Source organism: Olea europaea, chromosome 1, assembly GCF_002742605.1.
Source record: "Olea europaea var. sylvestris chromosome 1, O_europaea_v1, whole genome shotgun sequence".
Taxonomy (NCBI): domain Eukaryota; kingdom Viridiplantae; phylum Streptophyta; class Magnoliopsida; order Lamiales; family Oleaceae; genus Olea; species Olea europaea.
This window is the reverse complement of record NC_036237.1, coordinates 34,050,985-34,059,719: the sequence shown is the minus strand read 5'-3', so window position 1 is coordinate 34,059,719 and position 8,735 is coordinate 34,050,985.

The window sequence follows — 8,735 nt, the reverse complement described above, 5'->3', positions numbered from 1 at the left end:
ATTGCATACAAGATGGAGATGCAGTGGATTGGAGAACAGAGATCAAAGGGTTCCTTAAAGAACCTAATGGAGGGATTAGTAGGAAAACGAAACTATGTTTGCTGAATTATACACTAATAGATGAAGAGTTGTTTAAGAAACGCTCTGATGGTGTATTACTAAAGTGTGTAAGTTTGAAAGAAGCCAAGACGATCATGGTTGAGGTGCACGAAGGGATATGTGGAGCTCATCAAGCTGGCCGAAGGATGAGATGGTTAATTATTAGGAGTGGATATTTTTTGCCAAAGATGGGAGAACTATGCGTTCAGTATGCAAAGAGTTGTCTAGCATACCAAAAGCATGGTCCAATACAAAGGGCGCCAGCACGAGAGATGTCACCTATTATTAAACCTTGGCCGTTCAAAGGTTGGGCGATAGATCTGATAGGGAAGATTTATCCCCCATCGTCCAAACAACATAATTTTGTTATAGTTGCGACCGACTATTTCACCAAATGGGTAAAGGCGGTACCTTTGAAAGAGATCACCCAAAAGAATGTTATAGAGTTTATCCGTGATCACATTATTCATAGGTTTGGAATTCCACAAACTTTAATGGTAGATCACGGAACATCTTTGAATGGGGATCAAGTGAACAAATTTTTGAGCGAGTTTGGGGTTAAATTAGTAAACTCCACACCATACTACGCTCAATCCAACGGACAAGCGGAATCTTCTAATAAGATTCTAAAAAATATTATCAGAAAGATGATAGATGAAAACGCCAGAAATTGGCACGAATGTTTGAATAAGGCCTTATGGGCTTACAGAACATCACCTCGGTCAAGTACCAAAGTTACTCATTTCCAACTTGTTTATGGACAGGAGGCCGTTTTGCCTATAGAAATCAACGTGCAATCGATTAGAGTGTGCTTGCAACATAAGTTAAATGATGATGAGTATGCCGAATCACTAGTTCAAAATTTATTAAGTTTAGACGAATTAAAGTTGGACGTCTTAGATAGATTGCAAGTTCAAAAGTAAAGAATGGCTAAGTTTTATAATAAAAAAGTCATAGCCAAGTCGTTCAGCCTGGGTGAACTAGTTTAGAAGACGATACTCCCTTTGGATAGCAAGGATCCAAAGTATGGGGAGTGGTCGCCCAATTGGGAAGGACCATACAAAATAAACAGTGTGTTACCCAATGGAGCGTATCACTTGGAAGATTTAGACGGCACCAAGCACGTGAGATTCATTAACGGCAAGTATTTGAAAAAATATGTTCCTTCTTTATGAGAATGTGAACAGATAAAAACATAATCAAACATTTTGAACGATCAAAAGACAATAAGGTCAGAGCGAAATACGTTCAAATGAAGTCCTTTATTATCAAACGTTCATTACAAGAATACAAAAGATACAAATAATGGATGTGCTACAAAATACAACTAAAGTAAGATGATCTCCCGGTTGATCGCTGAGTAAGCTTCACACCGCCTTCCTAAATGCATCGCTGCAATGGTGGGATTGCCGAGTAAGATGGTGTACTGGCCTCACCACCTTCCTAAATGCATCGCTGCAATGGAGAGCAAAAAGGCTGAGAAGCACTCTCAGCAGGCAAGCTGAGAAGCACTCTCAACAAGCAGAGTGGCCCACAAGCAGCCCAAAAATTGCCTTCCATCATTGACTCCTTGTGAAGAACAAAGAGACGATGGGAAGAATTTTGAAGGAAAAAACTTCGCTGCTGGCCAGAAAATATTTCCTATATCCCATACCAAAGGTGAAATCAAGGTAAATAGTAAGGTGGACGGACTAAACAGTCCATTTTGGATCAGATTGATCGTCAGAATGCCAAGAAATGGCAGCAAATTGATTTCGAAGAATAAAATGAAGAGATGAAGATAGAAGATGAAAAATGTGAAGCATTTATAGGGGGTGAAGATGAAGAGACAGAATATGAACAGCCACATTCTTGTCTAATAAATGGAATTAAATAGCCCAAAGTCCTGGGAAAAGTGGTGGAAAATATCAAAAGGAAATGGACAAGATTCTTAGCGCAAAGCAGTTAAATGCTTAAAGAATTGACGACTAAAAAACAAAACGTCAAGTAAATGCACAAAAGTTAATGTTCATTAATGATGAACAAAGTTACAAAAGAAAAAAAAGACATCGTATGTCTTAATTACAGTCTACCCCATATGGAACGAATTCGTTCCCTAAGTTTTTCCCAATCCTCGTTCCGTCGAGAGGAAGTGATGTTCAATTCAACCGCAACATCATCATCAACTTCCAACTTCTTGTACTGCTCGACCAAGGACTTAGTTCGCTCAATTCCCTGGGAGGCGTTGCGCTTTTTAGCAGCCATTCTCGCCCTGCAGTCGTCCATTTTAGCTTGAAGTTTCCTCATCTGAGCAGCCAAGTTAACCATCAAAGAGTCTTCAATCATGACTTCGGAAGAGATTTCTTTCAACTCGTCCTCAGCCTTGTTAATCTCCATACGCAAAGACTCTTTCTCAGCTACGGCTCGAAGATATTGAGTACGCTTGGCCTTTAGTTCAGCATTCTTGGCCAGCATAGAAAGGACCTCGGAGTGGATAACCTTCAACGTCGCTTTAAAATCGGCAGAAAGATTGAGCGACGGAAGCGTCAGTGCTTGCTCCAACTTCGCACTCAAGTGCTCAAGTTCATCCTTGTGTCTGGCAGCACTAGCCCTTCCAATATCCATATCCATGAAGGATACGTACTCAAATATCGACTCTTTCAGGAACTTCAAATCTTCCTCTGAAGAAGCAGCAGGACGATCAGATGGAGCAGGGCGAGATGTCTGGACTTGCCTCCAGGTAGCGAACAAGTCTTGGATAGAACGCACAATCCTGTCAGCATCCTGCAAAGAAAATTGCCAATATTAAAGATGCTCACCATAACGAACAAAATAGAAATAGAAGTAAAGCAAAGACTACCTCATCAACAATCGTGGAATATGGCATGCCCTCAACCAAGTCTGCCAGCAACGACTCCTCCATTCGTGAGGACTTCTCCTTGTCTGAGCGAGAAGATGTTGCCACAACGGGCGGACTCATAGGAGTACATGCAAAACTCAAGAGCAACAAATCAGAAACCAACAGCACGAGCAAAGGTAAGACATCGAAAAATTGAATTACCTTCTGCTTCGATGTTTGGGGGGTTGACGCCCTGGGAAGAAGGTGGCTCATCCATGGATTGTGATGAGGACTCTGGGACTGAAGATGTCTCTTTAAGCGTAGTCCCCTCATCAACCGGTTTGGATGAAGTAGCCTCAGCAGAGGACGATGGAGTAGGAGTTGTCGATGCCAAAGCCTTTGAAGGAGAGGCTGAGCTTTTCTGAAAAGTTCAAAAGATCATCAGCACACAGAAAAGTCTCAAATGTGGGAAAGTATACTTGTAAGTAAACCAATTTAATTACCTTCCTCCTGACGATAAGAGGGGCATCATCATCAACATCATCCTCCAGAATGGGAGATGCTGAGGCTGACCGTTTGCGGCTTGGAGCACTTTTGGCCGTAGTAGGCTTGGTAGGGAGATAAGAAGATGGATGAGCAGACTGTTTAGTGCGACGAGAAGAAGAAGGGCTCCGAACAGATAAAGGAGTGACCAAAACAGGAGGAGAAGAAGAAATGCTCGGTTGGTCTAATGAATGAAAGGCACGATTGGCATCAGTCGCAAATAATCTGCTCTTCACCGACGACCAGAGTTGTTCAAAAAGAGGGTGAATGGCGTGGCTAGAATTGAATGGGACCAATGAAAAATGACTGGTTAAAAGAAGATTACGAGCATCTATAGCCTCTGCCTTAGTAATGGTATGAAAATGGTCAACTAAGTTCCTTGAATAGCAAGGAGGAACAGGCCAAGTTTGGCCAAAACCAAGCTGACGAGCAAAAAATTGGGGAGCATAAATCTCTACCCCCACTTTGGCATTGGTCCCAGTTAGAGTATCATGAAATAGCTCCCTCCCAGTTAAAAACTAGATTCAAATGAGCAGGGAGGTGCTCGCGTTATCTATAGTGGAAGGGAGATGTACATAGTTTGGAGTCAAAAAAGGAGGAAAAGGAAAAAAGGAAGGGATTGAATCCAAAGAATGAAAAAATGTCCCTTCTGAACATATTTACAGGAGTTAAGGGCTCCATGGCTAGCCCATAACAGCTAGCAGAAGGGCGAGAAATGGATAGAGCACCAAGCGATGGAAAATAGGATCTCAACTACAGGTGAGTGAACCAAAGAGGTCCACTGCCAGTGGGAGATGCACCATTCTTCAATTGAGCTTGAAGAGAGGCCATGCCTCTATAAAGGGCAGCCAAAAACAAAGAACATAAATTCAAAGGCCTGCTACCCGCCAATTCGTGGGCTATAGGTAAATAACTCAGAGAAGGCTTTATACCTGGTACGCACAAAACATATTTACAAAGCCAAACTAAAAGGAAGGCCACTCGATCAGTATGGGTAGGCTCAGCGCTCGAATGATTGTGGAGGGTCTGCAGGCTTGAATAAGAATCGGTGTAGTTTCTACCAAACTTTGGGACGTCACCAGAAACTAAGATACTAGGAAAAATGGTATCGCCCAAAGGTGGCAGATTCACCAGGGCCCCAACATCCCTTAAGGTAATAGACATGGGGCCAAGAGGGAAAATAAAGGTGTTATACTCAGAAGACCAAAAACTCAAAGCAATTGAAAAGAGTGCTGAATCAAAAGTAAGGGGGCGGATAGAGATTTCCAACAAATTAGAAATCCTAGCGCTATCAAAAAGTGCCTTAGTAGGACCATAACCCACAAGGCAAGCATGCCACCTACGAAAAGCTACATCAGATTTAGGCCAAATGCGAATACCTCTTTCGCGAAGTGGCCCCAACGGTAGAGAGTTTAGAAAAGGAGGGCCATGAGTGCAAGGAAACAGTTGACCCACCACCGCCTGTTTAACTGCCTCCGCATTGTTGAAGAAAGGACCCAAGTAAAACTCATTACGTCCAACGTCGGCGGGCGCGAGAAAACTTGGGGTTATGTATGGGCGACTCAGAAGTCTCTGAAAGTCATCAAAACTAAAGGAATCGTGAGCTTGAGATTGTGAAGCAGCCATTTGAGAAGGAATGAAGCTTTTCAGGGTTACGTAGTAGGGAAGCAAAAGATGAACAGTGAATCGTGAAAGAGACGCAAAAAATATGAGGTGTGGTTTGGTAGCAGTGAAATGGCGTGTTTGGGGTTTATAAGGGTTTGCAAAACGACGCACCTTTTCAAGTTATAGAAGGAAACAATGATTGAAATTCTTGAGAATTTTAAATGTTGCTGGAAACACAAAGTGAATATGGCAAAATTCAATAATTATTATTAATTCTGCCATATTGGGGGGTCATTGTTGACATATAAAAATTCAGCCCAAATCGAACAGCCCAAGGAGTGAAGCCCAATTGGAGGATCCCCAAATCAAATAGCCCAAAGAACGAAGCCCAATCAAACAAATCAAGATGAAGGCCCAAATAACGAGGCCCAAGAACGCGGTAACGCCAGCGCCCAAGTTTGCAAGTCGCCCAAAATCTGAACGAATGGAGTGTCATACGGTCGCCCAGAACTGTTACTCTATTCTCGCCCAAACCTTCAAGTCGCCCAAGGTATTAACAAACACAACGCGTCGTGGTTATCAAGAAGTACAGTTATCAAAGCAGTTATTAAAGCAGCCCTATCACGTTCCACGATTCAAGGAATTCAATCGAAATAGGTTGAACGATGAAGGGTAATAGCAGCAGTTAAAAGGCAGTTTTCATGACAAGGTGGCCATTACGAAGAAAGTGGGTAGTTATAGGATGATGAAGCAGTTTTTAGAGTAGTTGATCACAAAGAGATCGTCTATGAAGTATAAAAGGGAGAAATGACATAGAAGCAAAGGACCGAATCCAAAACTCTCGAACAGAGAACATGTAATTTTCATTTCCTTAGTTTTTAGACTTAAACACTTTTCTTTCAGTAACTCGTGTGCTTGCGTTCCTTGGAGGCAAGTTGTTTTTCATTTCCAATTGTAAAGTCATCGTCAATAAAAGAACACCCCTTTTTGGGACTTTGTCTCAAGAGGTTTGTCCCTTACACAATCGTCTGATCCCCTTTAATTGTTAGCGATTAACCCGCGCGAAACAATGTTATATACTTGACTTTGGAGAACTTTATCCCTCCATTTGGTAATTAGTTTATATATTGATAAAAACGAATGTTGGTGAGCGCACGATAATATTAGCTCCATTGAATTATATGATTAAAATGAAGTTTGTCCGTTTATAATTAATTTATAAATTCTGTCGAATAAAAGCTCCGAATTTATAAAGATTAGTTTTATTCGGTTCTTAATTTATTTTAATTTTAATATATTAAAAGTCCATATGTTGAAAATTTTGTGATATATATATTTTTTTTCTGAAACAAGTGAACCATGCTTTGCACCAAACGCATTCCAGAAAGCGTAAATCCAATCTCCAATTAATACACCATTTTCCCTCTAATAGTTCGAAGGATGGAGACAAAAATTTGATTTAGTGGAACATAACATATATTTAAATTAAATATAAGCCTCTGTTTGGCCCCCATTTTTTGGTAATGAAAATGAGAGGGATAGTATTTTTTTTGAAAAATGAATGGTTGAAAAAGAAAGAAATATTTTTGATTTACGTGTAATATTATTTTATGGAAGATTGTGTGGTTGAAAATAGGAAAGAGAAATGAAATGTAATGAAATTTAATGGAATGAGATTCAAACGGGGGCTTAAATATTATTATAATCCACTTTTAAAAATCATAAATGAATACTTATAGGAATCTTGGTTGGTTATCAATAAGTAGTGATGGCAACGGGACGGGACGGGGCCTGCTTGGCCAAAACCCTGCCTCCCTCGCCTAATAATAACATAGTTCAGGCAAGGCGGGAATTGTGTGGGGATTGTTGCCCCATTTAATTTATTTTTATTTTTTTTACATTTTAAAAGTTTCGAATTATGTTATTATTAGAAAATAAAATACAAATTCAAAGTGGATTTTTAACTGGTCAATTGTTTAGAAATAAAATTATTTTTAATTTTATTTTTTTCTTCATGGGACGGGTTCGGGGTGGGACAGCGTAAATTGTCATCCCTATCAATAAGACGGGGTACTTTCAAATTTGACACAGTCAAAGGGAGGAAATTTCACTTTGACTTTGAAAATCCTGAATATTATCACATTGGCCTCTTGAATATTAAAATGCAAGGATGCTCTTAAATGTATTATACAATTACAAAACAATGTATTGTTGAAAAGATTTTACTACCCTTTTAGTTAATAATTGAAAATCAAACACTTCCCCGCTTATAAAACTTCAAAACGAACTTCCAAGATAGAAAAAACTCTTATCTTTCATTTGCTTGAACCTCAACATCTCAAAAAACGTTCAAACGCTAAAGTCGGAAATTTTTTTCATATCAATTTCTTCAAATCGGTAAGTATATTTACGCATGTTTAATTTCTTTTTCAGTAAATTAGTATACGTTTGAATAGAGAAAATTTATTTTGATATAGTAATAGTTAGTAATAATTTTTTTTAGCAGATCGAATGTATGACAAAAAAATTTGAACATATCTATAATTTTTTTCTTCTACGTAATGCGAAAAACAGAAAAGCAGTCGGTTGTTTAGCCTGTTTAACAGCCAAACAGTCACGTGACTGTTGGCTGTTAAACAGCCGACTGTTGGTGATTTTTGTTGGCAATGCATTAATTTTTCTTATAATTAATAAATGAAGTTGATTAAATTCATTTCCTCATGCAGATTTGATAATCCCCGTCTGTTATTTAGGTGATTTCGAATTGAATGAAAATAATCGGTGGGAATGGAGATGGACAAGTGACATACGTGATTGTATTACAATTCCCATAACTGAGAGTACACCATACGTAGAAATGTACCACGATTTGCAAAATAAGCTGAATGTCGATCAATCTCAATACGATATGCAATTGAGATATCTATTTAACAGTTATGGGGATTCGTCCATTCCAATGCCACCGGTATTCCTTACTAATGATGCTGAATTGAATTATCTATTAGAATTGAATAAAATGCATAGGACTCCGACTATTCTTAGTGTGACTTTAATTACGAAGGATGTTATCGAAGGTGAACGCGAAGATTCAGATAGGGCGGATATGATGATCGAGGTTTTTGGGAGACAGTGGAGATAGTTCCTGCGGATAATGTGGTTATTCCTGAGACAGTTGCTTCTAATCGTGATGTCGCTGTTACGCGCAGAATTCCGTCGACGGTTGAAGACAACGAAAATATAAACGAGTTTACAAATGAAAATTTGATTGCTTTATCCCGACAGAGATATGAGCCGGGTGGGAGCTCACAGGTTGGAACAAGTGGATCGTCCTCCAATTCTTCCCGTGTGGCTCTCGATTATGAGGACTTATATGTCGAACAACTGTTTGTAACCAAGAAAGATTTGCAGGAAGCTGTGCACCGGCTGGCGTTAAAATATAACTTTGAGAGTAAGGTAAGGAAATCAAATAAGTCATTGTTGACAGTTGCTTGCATTGAAGGCAGTTGCAATTGGCGCTTTAGAGCAATTAAGAAGGACAAGAATGAGTATTTCGTAATTCGCAAGTACTCACGGGAACATACTTGCGAAGTGGGAATTCTTCGAAACGATCACAAGTAAGCTCGAGCATAGTTTATTTGTCGACAGATAATGCACAAGTATCAGGACCCAC